At 32.2% G+C, this 24,466-nt stretch overlaps 1 protein-coding gene across 4 annotated transcripts in view; it reads left to right on the top strand.

Moving 5' to 3' along the window:
- The window catches only part of LOC148600083 (uncharacterized), a 92,096-nt gene that overhangs the window by 21,464 nt on the left and 46,166 nt on the right, over positions 1-24,466 (top strand). For 3 of the 4 annotated variants that reach the window (XM_088558062.1, XM_088558061.1, XM_088558064.1), the window contains one exon: positions 18,893-18,971. The gene's annotated coding sequence lies outside the window, so the exon portion shown is untranslated. Of the gene's footprint in view, positions 1-2,216; positions 2,420-18,892; positions 18,972-24,466 lie in introns of those variants that run through there. The other variant, XM_088558063.1, reaches the window with a different exon arrangement.

The following is a 24,466-nucleotide window of genomic DNA, read 5'->3' on the forward strand; positions in this document are numbered from 1 at the left end:
GATAAAACAAAGTCTACTTGTAAATAATGTAGTATGTATGTAAATCAGTACCAGTCAGTGTATGTGGTTTCAATTACTTTTTTATGTACTTTTAGCTATAGAAGTATTTTTGTTGTATAAAGAAGCTCTTTTATTGTCCCTTTTCAGCAAATGCTGAAGGGGACTTAGGTTTGCACTCCGTCCATCGGTCTGTCCATCAGTCTGTCAGTCTGTCAGTCAGTCCGTCAGTCACACTTGGTTTTCGAGACTTTTTTTTGTAATGCCTAATCCAATTGATTTCATATTTGGTATATAGTCTTATCATGACAAGTTAAAAGTTAAGTTCAAATGATGTTACGCTGGAACGATTTTTACAGAAGTTAAGGCCCTTGGACATAGAAAATTTCATGAAATTTTATGTTTTCCAGACTTTTTTTTGTAATGCCTCATCCAATTGATTTCATATTTTGTATATAGTCTTATGACAAGTTACAAGTTAAGTTTGAATTACATTATGGTTGAACGATTTTTACAGAAGTTATGGCCCTTGGACATAAAAAATTACATGAAATTTTATATTTTCTGGACTTTTTTTTGTAATACCTCATCCAATTGATTTCATATTTGGTATATAGTCTTATCATGATAAGTTACAAATTAAATTCGAATGATGTTATGGTTGAATGATTTTTACAGAAGTTATGTCCCTTGGACATAGAAAATTTCATGAAATTTTATGTTTTCCAGACTTTTCTTTGTAATGCTTCATCCAATTGATTTCATATTTGTTAGCTAGTCTTATCATGACAAGTTACAAATTAAATTTAAATATTATTGCAGCAAAATGGTTTATATGGAACTTGTGGCCCTTTGACATAGAAAATTTCATAAAACTTTATATTTCATCATTTTGATGCAAATTGCTGCTGTCATTCTAGAGTTATTTGCCCTTTAATTCATAATAACGAAGTTTTTTTCAACTTTCCAGGTGATAGAAAGAGAATGTCTTTATGCAGCTTTCTGTAATGCAAAAATGTTATTATCTACTCTAAAATGAAGCTCAGGTTTGATTTTGATGGAATTTGCTTTTGCTGTTCAAGAGTTTTTTTCTCTTGATTGTTAAAAAATAACACCATCCATTGTTAGTTCACATATATAAAAAAAAATTCATAAAGGCAATGAGTTCAAAGGCCGAAAGGGGACACTGTATTGCATCAGCAATACTGTCAGAATGCTTGTTGAGTGTGAAATTTTAGTAGAAGTTTAAATTTCGTTTTAAAAACAAAATGGAGAAAAACAGGATTTAAATCATTTTTAGGATCTTGCTTGAGTTGGGGGCTGGGGTCATATTCATGTTATGAACTTCTTTACTTCATGTCTGTCTGTCTGTCAGTCACACTTTTGACATTTGGTTTCTAAATAACATTTAACAAAACACTCCACAAAAACTTAAAAATTTTAAACACAATGTGGTGAACCATAATATTCAAGTCAGGTTAAATTATGGTGTAATTTTCTCCATGCACTCTTGAGTTATAGCCCTTTCTTTTTCTAAAAAAAAATGATGGGGGAGATTCTGTGTTTAACATATCAACTTTTTCTTCTCTTTTGCACTGACAATGTCATAGGTTTGAGAGTACTAAATGTACCTAACACTAGAAGATTGAACTATTTGTAGAGCCATGAACTTGTTTTATGTAAAAGTTAATTAGGATTGATAAGGAACAAGCATTATTTGGCATTTGCTCACATTATCTGTTTTTATGCAGAGCTAAATGTGAGAATACATGTACAAAGGTTATAAAAACTAACTTTAACCTTGTTGCATCCAAAAAGATAATGAGTTTATAATCAGTAATTTTTTTTCACCACAGTGATAACAATTACTTATCTAAACACCTTATCACTGAAGTTGATAGTGGAATATAGCTGTCCTAATTTTCTGTTGCATCAATGATGATGATTAGTATAAACAAAGTATGAGAAACTGATTGGTCAATTCTTTGATAATTATTATTATAATGAACTCTTAGGTCTGTAAGTCTGTGTTACCTTAGCTCAGCTATTTTATAAATTAACTTATTGTTTATTTTGCCAGTAATAATATCTGGTGCTTCTCTATATCAGAAGAGTATAGTTAATGTTTTAAATGTCTTGTGCCTTTTTTCAACCATTCAGTATATTGTTGGGAAATTTTGGCATTTGTTCAGTATAGTTTTTTATCTTTTGGTGTAAATAGTGGGAGGGTGTCGGTGTAGGTATAAAGCTTGGTTAATCAACTAATCTTGGCTCAAAACCAAAACATATTTACTTTAAATAAACAATCAGCCAGGTAAAAAAATACCAAGTGATTGTCTTCTGTAAAATGAATGAGGTCTATTTTGGTAGTTGTAATCCAAATTTGTCTCATAACGGAAGGAAAAAGTGAAGGATTGAAAAGGTAAGAGAGAAAGAGAGAGGAAGGAAAAACATTAATTACATCTTTTTTTCACTACATGGTAAACTAGCACCTACATTTGGTCTTGTCTGAACGAAACTGTTTTTGATATGAAGATTTTATGACATTTTTGGCATTAGTTAGGTTTTGTTTACACAGGGTCTAAATGCATTGAGTGTTTTATATTACAGTAAGTACTGTCAGGCTGTGTCCCTTTTGGGCTGTAAACTTGGTTTGGTTTAGACAGGTATTCAATTTACCAAGGTTTAAATTACATTTTATTTGGTGTAAAGGGACTTTACAATATGTCTGGTTTAGACTGGTTTTTGGATTAAACAAAGGTCAGTTTAGACAGGTTTCACTTTATCCAGGATTCCCAGTGAGTCATCTGAACAATTAAGGACTTTTTTTTACCAATTAATTGATTGATTCAAGACAAATTATTTGATTGATTGATTATACTGTACATAATTAGTAATTGTATCATAGTTTTCCACCCATTTTTGATTTTAAAAAATGTATGCATTTTTAAATGTTTTGTTTACAACAGATTACTTTTAAAATACTATCATAATTTATGCTATTTACACAGTGGACAGAAAGCCATGAAAAATAGTACCTGCGAAATTAATTTTAAACACTATGTTGCTAACTGTTTTCTTTAAACTATGAATAATTGATACCGTGAGTATGTTTACTTGATAGTTACATTAATATGTTTACAGTATACCAAATTTCATTTACACTTTGGTTGATTGTGACGGAGAAAATTAAGAATAAGAACAGACATACAGACATTAAAATGCACATACAGTAAATCTGTATGACTACTTCATTTGATGGAGCTTTGATGTCCTTGGTGATTATAAGTTTCCGGGTTTATATCATTTGAGTATGAGAGTTTTTCCTTGTAAAGACATAAGCCAACTTTAGAAAGAAAGATAGGATCAAGGAAGAAAAACAGTTGTCAATCATTAACTATAAGAGGATTTTCAGTCAAAAAAGAGCCAATGAAAAATAGAAGGTCTCTTCTTTTCCATGAAGAAAAAACTTGAAGTCCTTTTTATTTTGGGAAGTTTTATGTGTAATAAGATATTATAAATATTGTGATAAAGTGTCTTGAATTTACAAACAATTGAATTATATAATCTTTTTTGAAAAGATACAGTACAACTTAGGTGACTTTGCCTATTCTACTTATGTTGGTGTGACATACAATCTTGATGATTTTACCTATTCCACTTGCCTCAGTGGTGGCTTATCAATCTAATAATTATGATTTGACAAGATATTAATTTTATTTCCATTTAAATACATGTTAGCTACAATAATTTAGCTCATAGAGCTAGATTTGGCATTCCTTTTCAATATTTTTGGTTTTGAGTACATCTCATCCACTGTGAAATTACTTTAATTCGTGGATACCAAATTTTGTGGATTAGGGAAGAAACACAAGTTCGTGGGTTTGAGGTTTTCAGTTTACACATTAGGGGAAATCTCCTTTTGGTTAGGAACCAAATTTCTTGGTTTTGACCTACCCACGAAAACCACGAAAATTAGTACATCACAAATAATAGTACTTCCACAATATACTTGATTTTGTGATCTTGAACTTTCTTATTATTTGGTTCTAATGGTGCTGATGAGAGGTATAAAATTGTACATGTACACTCATGCAAAAATATTTTACACTGCAATTATGCAATAAAAAAAGGGGGGCCAAAATGGCTGGCCTAAAAAGGTGATTTCTATAATGAACCAAAATTTTCTAGTGTTAGGAAGTCCTAGCACCAAACCTGACCTCCAATCTCACACACACACACCACAACCCCCACATCACCCCCTCCCAAATTTTGTTTTTAGTGTGCTATACAGTCTGTTAACCAAATGTTAATATTAGAATATTTAATAATTTTCAACGAGAGGGAGTTTCCCTGCTCATCTCGTCGAACGGCAAAATGAGATGAGTGTGAGAAACTCTCATGAGTTGAAAAAAAAAATTTAATAATCTGTTTATCGCTGTTTTGCTGAATTGTAAGGTTTTAGTTTTCTTTTATTTTCAGTTTTCTTGACCTAAATATGTAATTTTTATAGGCGCTGCAAAATTTCCTTTCAGGACTATTTTTCTGCGACGTGTCACGTGACGTCACGTATGTTGTGCAGCTGTGATACACATTTTTGAAAAAAAATCGGTTAACTATGATGGACGCGTTTAAAATTTGTTGAATAATTTTGGGATTTATTCATTCTAATCGGGTAATTTACTGTGTTTAATCTTTTTCCATTGTAGACTAGAAAATATTGCCACAAATAATGCAGTAAACAAACAGATGGTTATTTGGGTCGTCAAATATTCCTACACTGTTGCTTGTATGTCACGTAGGGACATAGAAACTAGCGATAATTTTCATTCTCACTCGACTGGTGTGAGATTGAAAATTATCGTATAGCAAGATCAAAGAGATTTTAAACAAAATAGCGATCAATTGCAATTCATTCAGAATAACAGTTTTTGTGATTTGTGTTTGTTTTTGATCATGAGATGTACAACCATTATGTGTTTCATCCAATACTTTGCCAAAAAAAGGGGGGTAGATATAATGTAATGTACTATGACTTGTTTTGTTTAGTCACATGTCCAAAACAAAGCCTAGTTTTTAACCTTTACTTAAATTTGCTTTGTTAATCTATTTGAGGTGATCATGTTTACATTTGTCACTCAACTTTATTGTTGAACCTGTTCTTACTGACCTTCCAAAGTAGATCAAGGTCAAGTATGTACAGTTAACTTTACATAAAAGGATATTTTATTATAGTCATTTAAGACAGGTTACTGCTGTATACAGGTGGCAGCTAAGATGGGTAACTGCTGTAATCAGGTGGTTGCTAAGACAGGCTGCTGCTGAATACAGGTGGTTGCTAAGACTGGTTACTGCTGTATACAGGTGGTTGCTAAGACTGGTTACTGTGGTATACAGGTGGTTGCTAAGACAGGTTACTGCTGTATGCAGGTTGTTGCTGAAACAGGTTTGACTGTGAATATCAAAAGCTTAAAGCCTTGTCAACATTAGGAATTACCAATACAAACTATTGAAGAGTAATCAAGGGAACCAAGATTCTAGTGGAAATCAAAAGAATGTAATCCAGGGACAAAGACCAGACGTGGAAAACGGATGAATAGGACAAAGAACATAAAGCAACTAAAACAAAACATACAAAGTAACAAAAGTAAATGAGCAACTCTGACTCTACTAAAAACTGGGAGCATGGACCAGGTGGACTGGTAGGGTAAGCGTCCTATGCTTTTCTAGAAACAACCATCGAGTTGCTTATAAATAGTCAAGTCCAGAGTAGAGGAAAGTAAGTAAGAAATATCAGTAAAAGGAAAGAGATCTTATGTTGACCTTATTCTTTCCAATGGGAGCTAAGAGGATAGGTAATTAGAACAAAAAAGGTGAAAGTAAAGACTTTCGTACTGTACAAAACCCAATGTATCTTTTTGATATTGTCTGGGTACTTTTGGTAGTTTCTGTAGGAAACTACCATTGATGTTGTTTGGCCTTTTTGTTTATTTAAAAAACTAGCCCATCCTATTTTATGGAGAAAATATGCAACTTTTTGGGAAGTTTGGAATAATGAAAATGAAGTACAAAGCTCTGAATATCATAATATTTTAATCAAGAACAGAATAATGTATCTTACATTGATGACAGTGTAGAAATGGGTGGTCTTTTTTTGAATATTAGTAATTTTAAGCGATGCATTTGAAAACTTTCATGAGATTAAACTGCCTTTAATATTTAAGTAGGTAATTTAAGGCAAAGGCATGAAGTCTCTGGGATCTCTCATTTTCAGTCTGTTTACAGAAACTGGCCCATAACTGCCCATATATGCTTATAAGAAGAATGTTTGAATGAATGAAAGCATGTTGACAAAAAATGGATTTCCATCTCTCCATCTTTCCAAACCTAGACAGGAGATTTTCAGTTTCATAAAAGAATCATGTTTTTTTTATTCAGGGTTTTACTGTTACAACTCATGCTTTTATATTGTATTCAACTCTTCTGATTGCTGATTTTTTGTCATTTTTGTCAGTAGACTAAACCCAGGTGTGTTAAGGAGATATGTATGTCATAAATTGTCATATTTTCAACAACGAAAACAAGCTACATTTGAACTTTTCTTAATACGTGAAATTTCCGTCAGTGTCCATATCTTAAGTATACTAGTGCATAAAATAAAACTTCCCAAACGCAAAAAGATCAACAAAATGTCAAAATGTGCAATAAAAATGAGTCACGTGATCGGTTTATCAAGCCGTGGTCAAACCACATAAATGTCAATGAATATGTATATTTTTCAAAAATTGCTGCGGGAAGTCTGAAAAATCTACATGAAAGTTTAAAAATTGCTCCTAACTTGCTTGAGATAAGATATTTTTGCATTTCCTTGTATTTCAACGAATACTAAAACAAAACACTACCGATAGATAACTTCCCTTAGCAGTTTTCAGATTAAATGAAATATGCTCTTTAAAATGAAGTATAAATCAACTAAATCGACATAGCACATGCCACTGCACTTTTGCATTTTCTAAACGATATAATTTTTCACATAGTGGCGACATTAAAACAAGCGCACTGGTGACCTCAGATGCGTTGACATGTGATGGATACGTGTGAAGAACCGATTTAGTTGCGATAGCAGTCTACACTTTGAGTTTCTTATTTTTTGAAATATAAAAACATTTTTCATTGAACATTGTAGTTATTTATAATATGATTTGCAGAAAAGTTAGTAACTTGTGTTAAAGATGTCATCAAAGCATGGTACCCCCTCCACCCCATTTACAAGTATATATGGTGTCTTAAAAAATATTCCATATTCAACAATTTCTAGGCAATATTTCCTTTCATTGAAAATTTGTTATACATGTCATTGTCCGAAATCTGCATAAATGAATAAAGAAAGTTTTAAAGATAACTTAGGCCAAAAAAAAAATATGTCTGTTTCGGGTTTCCCGAACGACCCTAATACATTTTTTCTCCAAAATTGACAAAATCGGTAATTTCCACAAATTTCCAGTATAATAGGATCATTTCCGGTAATACCGAAAGTACATTAAAAACCAGATCTCAATAGCGTTTGAATAGGAGACTTATTTATATCACGTAAATCCAAGCATAAATACAGTGTACTTATATTTTGTTCAAAATTCCTACAAAAATTAGTGTATCGTAATAAAAGACATGATTAATAGGTATGTATGTTAAAAATTAAACTTTCTACTTAAAACCAAACACTTTAATGACTTAAACATGATGCTATTTTACAAATATAGGCTCAACTTTAGTCGAGAAAAAATAAAATGAAAATGCCTATCGACCTACCCTTTTTTTTTGAGGAATGTAACCCTAAACAAACATATTTTTTTTTGGTCTTAGTATGTAACGGCATAGTATTTTGGTGTAAATGTGATATGTTTAAGACATTGCATGAGTGTACATGTACAATTTTATATCTCTCAAGCATTTGTTTTATAAGGATCATGAGGTATCATCCTAGTTAATTGGCGTTGATGAACAATTTGCCAACAAAGAAGAGACAACATTGTATGGAGTTTTTGCTCCATACAAAAAAAAATGTTAATTCAAAAGGCAATTTGATAGTGTATTTGACATGCATACCCCCCCCCCCCCCACACACACACACACATACACTTCACCATAGTACCAAATGAAGTATCAAAGAATACATGTACATAAAGGGGGGACATGATTGGCTTTATTATAAATCTGTACATCACTACATGTACATTTGTTTAAAGATGCTAGGGGTAGGTGTTTATAAATGTACATGTATATTCATGCAATAATTCAATGATTTTCTCTTATATAATATGGCTATGAACATACTTCAAGGTCTGTTTTATAGTTCATAGTTAACACATGTATGATTAACAGGAAGGATCATGCTTCTTCACATTTTCTGAGTTTGCAACTTTTGTTCAGATTAAGGATGCAAAAGGAAAGGTATGGTCTAATTTTATGACTGAACACATTTTGAACATGAACAAAATTCCCGGCAAAATATTTATGAAAGAATTATGTTTTTTATCACATTATATTTTCAAAATAATCATGTATACACAACAATGTTAAGTGTTAGCACAATTATAGAAAGTTATGTTAATCACATTGATTACTGTACCTGTCCTATAGGATATGATTCCATTAACGCCTCCATCCAGTCATTGAAATGCAGTTAAAACACAATTTAGTGCAAAAGTTTTTTTCAAATGCACTTTCCATTGAACACATAACTACTTGTATTTCACTAATACGTCCAATTTCAATGTACATGTATAATGTACACATGAATTATGGCAAGTAAATGCTTCCTTCTGTTAACTTTGCCAACAGTTCTTGAAATCAAAATTGAATCCAATTGCAGGGAATATTTATTCACTAATAAAAAGTCAAATTTCTTGTCACTCTGAGTTGAAAACTGTTGAAGTTCGGTAATATTCTATACTCAAGATTCCATACTGTCACCAAAGTGATAGAAACATCAGCCATAAGTAAGGTTTACCCTGCTGTCCATGGTTTTGAAGCTTGGAAATATCTCTGTAAAGACAGTAAAATTCAAATTAGCAAATATGTCATGCAATCAAATTACTGGTCAGTCATTTAAAAGGCCACGTTCGGCCTCATGGGTTGAAATGGATATAGATAATCAATAACACATATTACAAGAATTTGAGATGTCATTGAAAATTATTGAAAGAAAAACATTTAAACAATGATTTGCATCCCTTGTTAGATAGTGTTTGTTAAAAAGAAGTACTTTACAATTAAAACTTTAAAAGAAGATTATATAAACAGACATTTACTAGTATCAATTTACAAATTTGCCATGTGGTTGTAATATATTTATAATTTCAATACATATTTCGGCAGATGAAGATTTTTGAAACTCTGATGACAGTTGTTCAATGTATGTTAGTAGGTCAGTGATGAATGAACCCCGCTCAAGCCGGTTCCGCACATAGTTACAACCATCTTATACACAAACAAAGAGAATTTAAGATACAACTTACCCAAACTTGGAGAGTTGTTTTACTGTTAACATGTATGACTTCAGAATTCGTCGATGATTGAAGTGTAATGTCTCGGTAAATGCAAACATGACTTCTTATTTGCTTACTACAGGTGCTCTAACGTTTCAAGCTTCTCTGTGACGTCAAAATCGATACAAAAATATCTCAATTTTGTTATGTTGTGTTTCTTTATAAAAATGGGGGTCTATTCAATCGTTAATTTTATAGATTAAAAGAACAAAGGACTACATTTAATACTAATAATATTCTTATGTGTTATTTGCGAAGATTTTGGTTACTTCCGAAATAAATTCTCCCAACTTAAAACATCACGTATTGTGTGCGTGATCAGACGTCAACAAGATTTACAAGAAAACTCCTTAACATATGTCTTTATATCATACTTAAAAACAGAGGACGCTTACCCTACTGGTGCATCTGGTTCATACTCCCAGTTTTTAGTCGAGGCTGAGTTTTTTTTTATTTCCGCTAGAATCTTGGTTCCCTTGTTTACTCTTTAACCAATTTATTTTTTTATGACCTATATTCAAACTTGTCTAAATAAGCTTTGTAAGAAGAGTTTCAATACAGTCATCATTGCTTGAGCATTGCTTTACTTTAATTTATTGAAAACTATTCAAATTGTCATCAGTCAATCTGTATCCTGATTAATTTAAAAAGATTGACACATGGTTTTTCTGGGACAGATTGTCGGTAAACCAGATCACAAAAAAATAGGCCAGATTTGCATTTGGATTTGCATAAGAGCAATGATTACGCTGTCTGGAGCTGTGATGTCTTAGGGCTGAATTTTCTAGAGCTGTTTAGCCTTTTCATACTTTAACACAATGCATAGTGGCTATTTCTTTTTATTTCAACCTATATATTGACTTTTTAGGATTAAATGAATGCTCTGTAGACCATCTAGATTTGATAATGAGTTTTGCCCAATCCGTCCCCTTTCAGGAAACAGGAAGTGAAATACTGAATTTTTCAGAAAACACTTAGTACTTTAGTCTATCCTATGGCCCTTGCCAGGAAATATTGATTTCGGCATGTGATCATGAAATTTAGTAAACTTTTGTCGGAATCACTTGGGTGGTGGGGGTTCACTTCTTATATACCAGTATATACAGTCGTGTCGCTGGAATTGGTCTGTTTTTTTTAGAGTTGAAATATATGATTTGGTCATAACTTTTCTACTTTCCTATGTGAATGGGTTGTCATTTCTGAGCTGAATTATATCAAGGGGTCATATTTCTTTTCCTACAATTTAAATGTAGAATTTATTGCTAAGACAAACTTTCCTATTATCACCAATTAATCTTCAATTAGTGTCTTCTCTTAACTTCTCTTAATTCGAATTGATGTGGTAGAATATATGAATGGGTATGTATTTTGCACTGAAAAATATATGAATGGGATGGATTTTCTTGCTAGACAAATCTGTGAATGGGGAGTATTTTTTTCCAGCTTCAGCTGTACCCCGGTATCCAATTTTAATTTGGAACACATAGACAAGAATCACGAGAATTGACCATAAGGGTTAATAGTTGAAAACATTTTGGAAAACTGTCCAAAAGTTTGAAAGTTTAAAATAGCTCAGTGCAAACGTGCATGATATAATTCTGTCAACATTTTGTTATTTATTCTACAACAATTCACCAAAGGGAGGGTGGGTTTCTGGGTGGTTAAAGATATGAGTTCTTACACTACTGTCCCAAATTTCTTCAGATTTTCAGTCATGTATTTATGAGCATTACCCTACATCAACACCTAGTGACCTTGTGAGGCTATAATTGACTAATGAAGTCAAAGGTAATTTTAAGGGAATAAATTTTGAACCCTGATAATGAAAAGTAAAAATGAATTAAGGAAGTAGACCTAAGGTAAGGGACACAACTCTTACAAATCATCCAAACAGCATGATAGAAATGCTAGTATTGTGGTCTTTATCCTCTTTATCTTACCTTAGGTTTAATGAACAGTGAACATGGTATGTCCTTGGGTTGAATCACTACTAAAGGACTGCCAAGAAATTTTTTTGTTTTTTGTTTTTTTTTTCTTAATTTTTGTCATTGAGTGCAAGGTGAATTTGCTTGAACATGTTTTCTAAATAAATATATCTTTTGGAGCTTTTTTGTTTGATGTAGCTATTTTCTGTCATGATTCATGCACACAAGATAAAAATTAATTTAAGGAGGTAGACCTAGGGTAAGGGACATAACTATTGAAATCAGTGATATGTTTGTATCACATTCAGTTTCACCAAAGCTGTTCAAGCTTTCATTTGAAACAGAATGAAATCAGTCTAAGTTATTTTGATGTTTACACCAGATTGATGTCAAATGCTGACTACAAACGTTCCAATGATTTGTAAGAGTTGTGTCCCTTACCTTAGGTCTACTTCCTTAATTCATTTTTACTTTTCATTATCAGGGTTCAAAATTTATTCCCTTAAAAATTTTAAAATGAAATGTAGTTGTTGTTGCTGCAATCAACAAGTAATGAGGCAAGAATGTTCAATATGTAACCTTCCAAGGCCAAACAACAAAATCCTATTCTCAGGTAACTATAATAGCTTGGCCTTGTGTTCTTGTACATGTATGTCAATGTTGAAAACATGAAATTACTTATACTTGGCCTAAGATTTTATTAATTGTACTACACATAGATAATTTGTGTTGACATATTGTTCTCGTCGCGCTATTTTTGATTGATGCCCATATATTTTTACCAATAGTAAAATGTCTTTACAAGGCGTCGTAAAATATGATGGTGGATTGGCGTGTAAAGTACGACAGTTGTGAACTACCTAAGACTGTGTTGTTGTGGTCAGATTTTTCTCATTGGTAGTTGGACTGTTTTTTTTTTTTGGTATTTTTTGCAGTTGTGGATTTTTTCTTTTATTGTGGAATATTGTGTTTCTCTTTTTTTTTTATTGTGACTTCTTATTTTGACTTTTTTAGGTAAAGTATCATTTATTTTATGTTTTAAATCCTTTGTTTTGTATTTCGATGTTTAATTGTTTGCTGTTTGGCTTTTTTTGGTGTGTTTTATTCTACCTTTTTTTATTTTGTGACATTTTTATAATAAATTGTTTAGGGAAAGTAATAATGAAATATTATGGTTAATGTTCTTTAACTCCATCGATCAATGTATATTGCTCACTTATGATTGGCCAAAAAGTTAATACATCCAAGAAAATTATTAGAGTTACTTCTCTTTAAAATGGAAACATTATAAGTTACAGTATATTTTTATTTTTGAAAAATTAAGTGTAAGTGCTTGTAAGAATCAGGTAAAATGAAAAAAATCAGAAACCTGCATGTCAAAACCCCACTGATTTGACAGTGTAATATCACTCAAGGATACTTTCTTTATTTGAAAAGACCATTATTTGATCTCTGCATCACTGGCTTTGCACAAATTTTTTTTCAATGAAATTTTACAAAAAATGAGGTTTTTGACAGAGTTATTAGCCCTTGAAATGTTCATTTTCGGTGCATTTCAGTGAAGTTGTAACTCAAAGGTCCAGCATATTATGGAAATATTTTCTGTTTTTCTTGATTCTGATGGAGCAAATATTCATATTTCACTATCAAAATGATAGTTTTTTTTTTCATACCATGTTTCACCTACTGCCTGATTCTTATAGGGACTGACACTTAAAAATGGATGGAATATTGGAATCACCTTGACCTTCCATTTTCATTGCAGTCACTTTGGCTCCTATTTGCTGGGTTGATTTCTAATTTAAATTGTGGATTTATATTGGTGCCTCATATGTTGAAAGCAAATTTTGGTGATGTCCAGTATCAACTTCTGTAAGAGTGGGGGTATCCCTAGCATGACAACACATACAGTTACTTTTTTTAATTTTTGATATGGAAAAATATATGTTCACAATAATTTGCAAGAATTTTTTTTGTGTGTTTTTGATGGAATTAATAGAATGAGTAAACCTATTGAGAGTTGTGAAAAGGGGTGGGGGGGGGTGATAATATGAAGGCAATGTAAGGCAGATAACTCTGTATTTAAGTTCATTTGTTTTATTAATTTATTATTTCATATAAGTTTAAAAAATAAAATCAAAAATAAAAATATTAATTAATTAAGTTTGAGTTTTTTTTAAGATAGAGATGGGCAAAGGTAATCAGGCCAACAATACACAACAGTGTTTATTTATTCATTTAATACTATACTGGTCAAGGAGTAGTTCTCACCAGCATGTAATTCTCACTAACTGATTTTTCGTCCCCTCCTGTAAAACAAGTGCATGTAAAAAAAATTTTTTAAAATGTCCATTTTACTTTGGAAAATGAACTGTAGTACAATAATTTTCATCCAGGAATAAAATTTTGGCAATAATTGCTTCTGTCTTGAAAATGGCAAGATCTTCTCTCTGACCAGTATAATGGTTAACAGAGCAACATGACATTATTAATTTATCCTCAAACCTAATTTCTTGGTAATGTTCTCTTCACTAAGACTGATACTACAATTTCACCTTTTTGTACTTGATTAATTCTTTAGAACTGATTAGCATCTACTACTTCCAATAGGTTTTCTCTACATGGGGCTTTGAATATTCCATGAAGACAATATTTTTACTGGGTTTAATTAAGTATCAGTCTTTATAAAAATCAGGCACTTTGTAATAGGTTACTGTTCTTGATTTACTTTGATTTGATTGATTTAAGTGGGAGATGATTGCATTGTTTTCTTATAAGTACAGATCTGAATACAGAAAGGATTATTGTTATGTAAAAGTATAGCATAGGTAGACCAAAAAAAAACGTCATTAGTTTTGTTAATTTTTCTGCACTACAGATCACCTTTTCTAGAGGTAGTGCCTGAATTTTATATGGACTGGTACTTAAGTTGCATTCTTATTTGCATAGAAATTGTATAATGCCAGGTGACAAGAAAGAGGACATTATATTTATACCAGGAGATGATTGATTGATTGATAGTTTGGTATGTAGATCACTTTAACATGGTAGGTTTATGAGGCGTACAGTCATTATTTCATTATGAACATTTATTTTGATTAATTGGCCATCAGAGGTCAAAAATATCTTTCATCAGCTAAATTAAGTATCTGGCAAAGATTTTGATTAAAAAAAGAGAAGGAAAATGTGCTTTTGAAATTTAAGGGTACGACTGTTTGATTTAAACAGACTATAATTTGCTATTTTTTCCCCAAATTTCATGAAGTAGAGAAAATTTTCGAATAAAAAAGGGGGTGCCACCTTGGATACCCTGGAATCACCAGGGAGGGGGGTGGTCTTGGAATCAGTTTGAAATACAGACATAGTAAGAGATATAGGGTGAGCTTGTATGTGAAAATAAAAACAAAACAAAACAACATTCTGTGCAAAAAAGTTTTATCCTATCCTCCCTATGCAAATTGATTATTCCCTTAAATGAACACTGTGTGATCACTAAACAATACTATATAAAGTGATCATTTATATGAGTCAAATAAAAAATTAGGCAGGGTGGTATAACCCAAAAAATTTGAAATTTAAAAAAAAATGCTTCTAACATCAATTTGGTTCAAATTTTTTTTCAATGAAAAATCTATGCTGTTTCAGTTAAAATGTAATGATTTGTCTTCTATTAAATAAATGTTAAGGATGTCCGCTGCTCATGTTTAGCCATCTTTGACCGATTTTTTCCGACTCATTTGAATTTAACCGTTTCATAGCATAAATATTTTTTGCCAAGTGACTACAACTTTTCTTATCATAATTTCAATTAACACACCTTAAAATATTATTTGAGAAGTTTTCTATGGAATCCTTTTTATTTAATTCTGGGTTTTTGATTTATAAAACCTACCTATACGATATCTATGGAAAATCAAGAGGAATCCTTTGTCCCACCAAAATTTAAAATTCTTATATCTGAGAAACAAGCACACTGTCCCATAACAGGGGAAAAGATTAACGGTCGCCCACTCGCCAATGGCGACAAGAAATGTGCCTGGGCGACCATTTTTTTCTATTTTAGTAGCCCAGCTGGCGAATTGCAAAATCAAAATTATTGTAAGTAAAAGTTACAGTCGGAGTTATAACTGGTTACCATTCAATTGGAAACATAGTGTCCCTAGTCAGATTTTATCGGTAGTCAGTTCCAATAATACAGAAATTGTTCATAACTGATGTCGGTTTCTTATTTAAAATTGCTTATTAATTTCGACATCCGGTATTACGTAAAATGTGGAATTTTATGAGGGTCTTCAACAATGAACAAATAGTTCATACACTCGAACAAGTATTTTTACATACTAAAATTTTGTCCCAACTTTTTTCTGGGCTAATTGATTTTGTAGTTTAGTAGCCTAGGTGGCTTCTGGCATCAAAAAGTTAATCTTGATCCGTGCATAAATTTTTTTCATCTTATATTATTCTAGTATTAAAGAACTTCAAAGATTTCACCCTTTGAAATTTTTGTTATTTTTTAACAGAGCTGCCAACAACCTTAATATCGTTAAGTGCCAGTCTTTATAAAAATCAGACAGAAGATGATTCATACATATCAAAAACCCACCAAATTCAGTTTTGTTTCTTGTTCAGAATCAGTTACTGATGACATTACCAGTCTTACTGTTTCATTTGATTGTTGCACTTAGGAGATGAAAATTTTGCAAGCATTATTGTTCTTGATTTGGTTTGTTTTGGTTGATTTTAGTGGGAGATAAATGTATGGTATTCTAAAAAGTCCAGGTTTGAATGCAGAAATGATTATTGTTATGTGAATGTATATCATAGGTAGACTGAAAAAGGAATCACTTTACCATTTTTAGTGTCTGAATTTTATGTGGACTAGTACTTAAAACCTTTATAATGTTTGGTAATGTTTTGGGCTGCCTATTAATTTGGTCTAGTCCAAGTTGGTTTGTAAAAGCGAAGGAAGATAAGAAGGTATGCCAATATGCAGAAAAAAAATGGATGGTCATTGTGCTTGAAAAATAAATGAAGTGTACAGTTGTTATAGAGCCTTTTATTTTGATAAAAAATAACTTTTAACTTTTTTTTTTTTTTTTTGGTAACCTCTTTGTTTTATTTTTTTTGTAGCTGTATGAATTTTAAACAGGGTGAATGAAACATGTATGTCTATTTAACCTTTAAGTGTAAGTGTTTGTAAAAATCATGTAAAATCAAAAAAATCGGAAACATGCATGTCAAAACCCCACCGATCTGAAAATATAATACCACTCAAGGATGCTTTCTCTATTTGAAAAGACCATTATTTGATATCTGCAACATTGGATTTGCTCAGAAATTTGTCAATAAAATCTTAGAAAAATTATGTGAGTTATCTCCCCTTGAAATGTTAATTTTCAATGCATTTGTGACTCTATGGTCCAGCATGATATGGAAAAATCATGTCTGTTTTCCTTCATTCTGATGGTGCAAATAGTCAAATTAGACTATAAAAATGATGGTTTTTTTCATACCATGTTTCAACTACTGCCTGATTCTTACAGGAACTGACACTTCAGGCTAATGAGACATACATTTATCATTTTATAATGAGTATTTATTGACTTCTCTGAGCTAGGTGCTATGCTGTACCTATTACATTAGGCTTTCGTTATTCTGATATTAAACTCATATATCCATAAAGAGTTACAGTATTATGCATCATAGGAACAGGTATTGTTACGCCTAATTCCTGTCCTGGTGTATGCAAGTTATTTGAATGTTTTATCTTCTTGGGTGGCTAGATATTTTGCTTTATCTCACATCAAGGGTGATGTGATATGGACTAGTAATATGAAAAATTCTCAATTGAGATTGGTTGTTGTGGGATTGTAACTAAAAGTCAATAAAATCTGATTGGTTGAAGGCAACGTTGTGATGTTTCTTACAATGTTCGTCAGTAACCTCTGCTGATATTATGGATGGACAATCTCTAAATTTTCTGCCATGGCAGATGCCCAATGCCAAGCAGCCAAATATTCCAAAGGAATCATAGTGAAAAATGTTTTATATCTCGTGTAATTTGAATATTGCAAAATATCAATTCATATAATTTGATTTTGACATCGTAACAAATTTACTAAGACTTGTTTGTTAAGATGTTGAAATTAAAAAACTTACCGGTAATTGAATTGAGTTAATATTTTGCAATATTCTTCTTTTACTCATTATGAAATCGTTATATATTTGATGCAATAGGCTATATACTGGTAATATCAGGTATTTTTAAAATTTGTTTGTCTGATATATGGGTATGATACAGATATCACTGTGTTAATCAGATAAAAAAAAGGTAAAACAGTAGCAAAACTTGTGTGTGGACAGTTGGGGGATCTTTTTGTGTGTGATCCAATTTCTATGAAAACTGATAAAGAAAAAACTTTATTGTTTTGGTTACATGATATATGATTTTAGTCATGTATTTTCATGTGAATTCATTAAAGTTCTAAGTCTGGGGGCAAAAAATTTGTCATAGCATCCCCTTTCCTTTCCATTACAACTTAGAGGTTGAAGAGTTACTCTATCATTATTTACAATATGAACATTTATTAAGATATATTGACTAAACATGACAAGGGTCAAGGACTTGTTCTACATTAATTTAAATTAACCAGTAAGTTGTGTGATTTTCATTAAAAGCTGTCTTGCATTGTTTTTTGTCTAGGGTATTCTTCATTTTAGAGCCGTTGCTTCTGTGTGCTAACTTAAGGAGGTTGGCCTGGGATAAGGGACACAACTCTTACAAATCATTGGAATGTTTGTATTCAGCATTTTACATCAATCTCATGTAAGCATCAAAGTAACTTGGATTGATTTTATTCTGGCTTGAGTGAAATTGAATATGATACAAACATATCACTAATTTAAAGAGTTAGGTACCTTACCCTAGGTCTCCCTCCTTAAGCACTTCAGAATTTGGTTCTGAATGTCAGACTATTACAAAGTGGGGTCCATTTGATTGGTTGATTCTTCTCTTCCTGAAATGCATGAAATATCTGCCATAGGATATTGAATTACAATTAACCACACAGTCATTCACATAGGCTCAGTCCACCATGAGTCCTTACTCCATACTCACAACACAGGCTATTTGTGTACCCTGGCACTTGCTATAACCTTCTGTCTACTGTAATATGACACACAAAATATAGTACAACTCTAAAATGGCTGTTTATGTACCTGGGCTGTATGACACTGGCTATAATCTTCTTTCTATTGTAATATGACACACGCAATATAGTACTAAGAGAGCATCTTGTAGTCTCCAATCAAAGGTCATTAAACTTTTACAAAGTAGCATTACTGGGTACAGCCTGACTTGACCTTTACTTGAGTAAGTCATAGCTGTATGATTATTTGACATGTGTTTTTTTTTTCTTTTAGACAATGTCAGTGATATTATACAGGATATTGAAGAAAAGCTGTTGTTGTCCTGAATTCTAATCGGATTTACTGTAAAATGGTAAGTGTACAATTTTATAACTTTTTTATGTGGTCATCAATGTCAAAATCAGCTTTGGAGCTGCTCAACTTTGTCAATCCCTCATGCTTAGGATTGCTGGCTTTGTAAAGTCTGTTACTTTGAAATTGTTTTAGTTTTATTCAAACTTTGCTCATGCAGTGTTTATACACGTAATGAAGGTATGCACCTCCTCATATGGAAAATTTAACAGTGACACTGATCCTAGTTTGTTATTGTCATTTTTTAAAACTCTGATGAGGTCCAAAGCCTTGAATTCAATTTGAGCTCAGATTTAAGATTATGTTAGTCATTTGTCATCTTTTCCTATACTGTAAAACTTATGAAGGAATTATCTAAAATAATTCATATGTCCCTCCTTCAGAATCAACATCATTTAACTGAATGCAATCAAAACCCTTTCAAGGTTATTAATCAAAGGTCAAGGTCACTGAGTCAATAGATATTGTACTGTTAGAATGTAGGCTGTCAGTAGAAAATAAGTTGATAGTTGGGCAGTGATTATGTTTGGGATTGAACTGGATAATGATATTCAGGTTTTCAATAGACCATTTTTTAATATTTTTTGTAAAATATTCTGATTTTGGTGGAACATTTTCAACTAGGTTGAGATAAATGGCCAATGGCCTTCAACAATCCCAGTTGTTGGTCAGGAATACATTTTCGTCATTGTAGGCATGCAGATTTATTGTTTACTTATGTCTGTAAGTAATAGCATTTCAGGCTGAATGAATAGATTTTTCTATATAGCTATCGACTTTCCCGCCATTTACGCTATTTACGTTATACAATTGTCCTTTTCACACTGGCTAATTGACTAGAACGCATACAAGCATCTTAGCAACCTTGATGCAGGTTGGTTAAACGTTTATCGTGTTTGACTACTCATGTGAATACAAAAATTAATTAATACTGACAACTGCATCATCTGATATTGACGATCAAAGACATCCTAATTGCCGATTTCCTGTCAGAATCAATGTTTACTGGAAGATCAATAAAGGACAGGAATATTATCTTTAGTTTGTTTTGGCTTTCAATGAAGAAAAAAAAGATCTATTTTTGTTTGTTTGTTTTAGCTACAGTAGCTTTGGATGGGTTATTGTGGGTGTTGATAGTTTCCTTAATTGTTAAGGGGAAGGGCTACAATGCTCAAGTATTGCCTCTTTTAAAATGAGACTGGTTACATCCATGTTTTGACCAAAAAAAATAGTTGATAGAAGTTCCAATCCTGTTTGCATTGGATTTTATGAGGGAAGTTTTATTTTTGTTTGTTTTAGATACTGTAGCTTGGGTGGATTTATTTTGTGTGTTGATGATTTTCAAAACTTTCCAGGGCTGCAATGCCCTTTTGTTGCCTCTTTTAGAAACTTTATTTTTGTTAGATACAGTAATGTGGATGGGTAATTGTGAGTTTTATTTAGTAATAGAAGTACAATTGAATTATCCTGGTTTTATTTTTGATTTAGACAAAAATTTTGTAGGTTGTTCAAGAAATAGGTTACTTAATACACATTTTTTGCCCGTACAAAATTTTCATCTTCAGGATTTGTTTTGCCTTTTGACAAAAGTAATCAAGGGAAACAAGATTCTAGCAGAAATCGAAAGACTGTAATCCAGTGACAAAGACCAGACATGGAAAACAGACATACACAACAAAGAACATGAAATAACCAAATAATACATAAAAAGTAACTGAATGAGTAATGAGCCACTTGGACTCTACTAAAAACTGGGAGCATGGACCATTTTTCATGGTGCAGATGGATACAACAAACGATCCACAAGTTCATAAAATGACCATGAAACTTCTGTAGTGATGACTTCAGTCTTGCAGCAATATAACCCCGTCCCAGAAGCCTAATTGTGAGACAAAAAATATTCATTTTTTTTCTGGTTTTTGTTCTGTTAGATACAGTTCTAAAAATAAATGTTTTGTGGGTGTTGGGCTTTCCTAAAATTAAGCTCCTTCGATGATCCAAGTTATGGTAAGCTGTTGTTGTTGTGTTTTTACAAGAAGTTTGTTTGGCATGACTTGATACACTAAAGGTTTAATTTTGTGAACAATTTAAATCTTTTTTGAATTGGATGATTTGTTTGTGGGAGTATATGATTATGGTAAAGGACTAGGGCCATTATACTCCTATTGCAGCTAATCTATATGTACCGTATATTGGAATAGGAGTGATTTTAAGAGGTAGGACATTTGTAGGATTGCAGTCCTAAATAATTTTGTTTTAGACAATACTTATTTGATATTTGGAGAAGGGTTATTGTGTTAGATATTTATTGACATAAGGTTTCTGACACAAGAAAAATTATATTTTCAAAAATTAAGAAAAAAGGGGGGGGCATGTTTTTTGAATGTTATTTTAAGACCAAGACTTAAAATATAATTTACTGAAAGATTGTTCTTGACATTTGAAAGGGCATTGACTTATAAAGGCTGTCTGTGGTTGTTAAAAATATTAGTACAAGTTGATACAAAACATATGGCTGACATACATGTATCTTAACATGTTTATAATTATATCTCATGGTGATAAATTCAATCTTGGTGGTCTAGTCACTGCAAACTTGCCCTACAAGATTGTCTATTCATGGTTAACTCTCCTTGTAAGCTTGCCTTCATTCTTGTCTAGTCATGGTTAACTCTCCTTGTAAGCTTGCCTTCATTCTTGTCTAGTCATGGTTAACTCTCCTTGTAAGCTTGCCTTCATTCTTGTCTAGTCATGGTTAACTCCCCTTGTAAGCTTGCCTTCATTCTTGTCTAGTCATGGTTAACTCTCCCTGTAAGCTTGCCTTCATTCTTGTCTAGTCATGGTTAACTCTCCTTGTAAGCTTGCCTTCATTCTTGTCTAGTCATGGTTAACTCTCCTTGTATGCTTGCCTTCATTCTTGTCTAGTCATGGTTAACTCTCCTTGTAAGCTTGTCTTCATTATTGTCTTGTCTTTTTAAACTTGCCATGTAAGCCTAAGCTCACCATGATTCTTATCTAGTCTTAGTAAACTTGCCTTAAAAGCTCACAATGATTCTTATCAAGTCTTGGTAAAATTGCCTTGTAAGCTTGCCTTAATTCATGTCTAATCAAAGTTAACTTGCCTTGTAAGCTCACCATGATTCTTTTCTAGTCTAAGTAAACTTACCTGATTCTTATCTGGTCTTAGAAAACTTGCCTTGTAAGCACACCGTTATTCTTATCTACCCTAAGCAAACTTGCCTTGTAAGGTAGACCTAAGCTAAGGGCATAACTCTTACAGATCATTGGAATGTTTGTGTAATGCATTTTACACCAATCTGATTCATTGATTTCATTCTGTTTCAAATGAAACCTTGATCAGCTTTGAGAAAATTGAATATGATAAAAACATATCCTTTTCTTTTTAAACAAAAATGACTGACTTTTTAGAAATTGACAATAATTGTTTTATAATTTTTTTTTTTTAATTTGTTAAAGCTATTGTCTTGTTGACGTTATATATACACCGTGTGTCAATTTCGTGTAGTTTAAGTTAAATTGTTACTATGAGTCAGCGTAAGCCTTTTTGTACCAAAAAATACTAATTGTGCAACCACAACAATTTTTTTTTGTGGATTGTTTCGCGAATTGCATACATAACTATTGGGGGGCATTATGTGACATGAGACAAGAAATGTATTGTGTATTAATTACTATACCTTCGGGCCGTACATTGATGACCCTTTGACATTACAGTTACGTGCATAAATATTTTTCGTGTGTAGTGTAGGTGTATATGTATTATAATGATAGATGTTTCTCTGTCGTCATGAAACATACAACCTTTTTATGACTTGTACCGAAATAATATATTTCCGAAGTGCATAAATCTACTATCATTTAACGACAATTAAATGTAAGAGTTGGTAATCAGTCAACCATGCATTGCATTGACATAGTTTTATGAAAGCAGAATTTTGGAAATTTGTGGCTTGAGTTTTATTATATCTTAACGACTGCAAAAAATCTATCAATTACAGACATTTTGTTTGAATATGAGTAACGATTATTCAACTTTAAATATTTTGTGACGTTTGTGTGGTAGATTTTTTTTTTAATTTGGAAAAAATAAATTTTTATGAAATTATCAGTAAAAAAAATTTTTTTTTTTTCACATCAATCACTTGCATTTATAGAACTTTTAAGGTAGTGACAAACTTTTAAAGAAGTATCAATTTTTATATTATGATTTCAAAATATAAAACATTACATGACTTGCACAAAATAATGTTTTTTTTTCAAAGTTTGAAAATTTGAATCTTTCAAAAACATATGATAGATATACTTGTGATTGATTATCTTAGACCTGCTTGTAAAGGAGGAGATCAAATATTTTTTCCTTCATGTCCATCTGTCATGTTTATTGCCAGCAGGTGGCACTCCGTGATAAGACACAATATTTCTTGTAATGTTTGTACCACTTACTAGCTATAGTTTCAAACAAGATGAAATACAAGTGGGGTAATTACACAATAATAGATAATTAATATTCAATTTTGAATCAAGAAATTTACATAACTGAGATCGATGTAAGAAGGGTGGTTGCTACAGTTGTCAAAGTTGTCCTAATATTTCATTAATTTTCCCTGGCAAAGACAATAAGGGGTAACTTTGACTGTTCTTAAGTATTTCCAGATTCGTAGGTCAAAATTAAGAACAACAAAATGTATTTTGAGGGGTTTCAAAATTGAGAACAAAGAAAATTTTATGACTGCACCTGTAATTTTGAAAGGCAGACTTAAACAATTTACAATAATAATGTATAAAGGTCTATTTCAGATTTTAAACAGCCCGTGCAGGTCCGGGTGTTAAAAGAATAGGCCTGCAGCAGCGCTAAGCTTGTCGTATAAGGCGACTAAATAGTGCTCAGAAACCTAGCTGGGGGCTAGGCGCCCTGCCCACAGAGCAACTGGGATTTGCGCCCCAGGTGGTTGAATGGGGTACTCCTGGCGTGTTACATGCTGGGGTTGTCAGGCTATAATACGGAAAACCTGACCGCAAACCATAGTGGTGCACCGTGTTGGGAAAGATGCCACGTTCCTTGCATGTTAAAGAACCCTGCTGTGGTAATTGATAGGAGTAGGAACCTTTGCGCTCCGCCACAGGAGGCTAAATAGCGCGACCTTACCCATCCCCCCTTTTTACAGTGGCAATCAAAATTTGTCGACCCTATTATCCTTTTGTCCCATCCTTTTTTTTTCATTTCATGTTCATTTTATCATCCATTTCATGTTCATCGTCTGAATATAGCTGAAATATTGCTGCTCGGACGTTAAACCCCAACAAACAAACAAAAACAGATTTTAAAGATTTACAACATTGAACCTGTGACCTAGTTTCTAAATATGGTGATACACTATTATTTGTAGAACCTTGAACCTTGACCTAGCATCTAAATATGGTAATAAAGCTCTTTTGTTTAAAGGGTTAAAGGAAAAACATACACATGGTAGCTTG

This window comes from Perna viridis, chromosome 13 (assembly GCF_037379345.1).
Source record: "Perna viridis isolate PV_CMFRI_1.1 ecotype Kerala chromosome 13, ASM3737934v1, whole genome shotgun sequence".
NCBI classification, from domain to species: domain Eukaryota; kingdom Metazoa; phylum Mollusca; class Bivalvia; order Mytilida; family Mytilidae; genus Perna; species Perna viridis.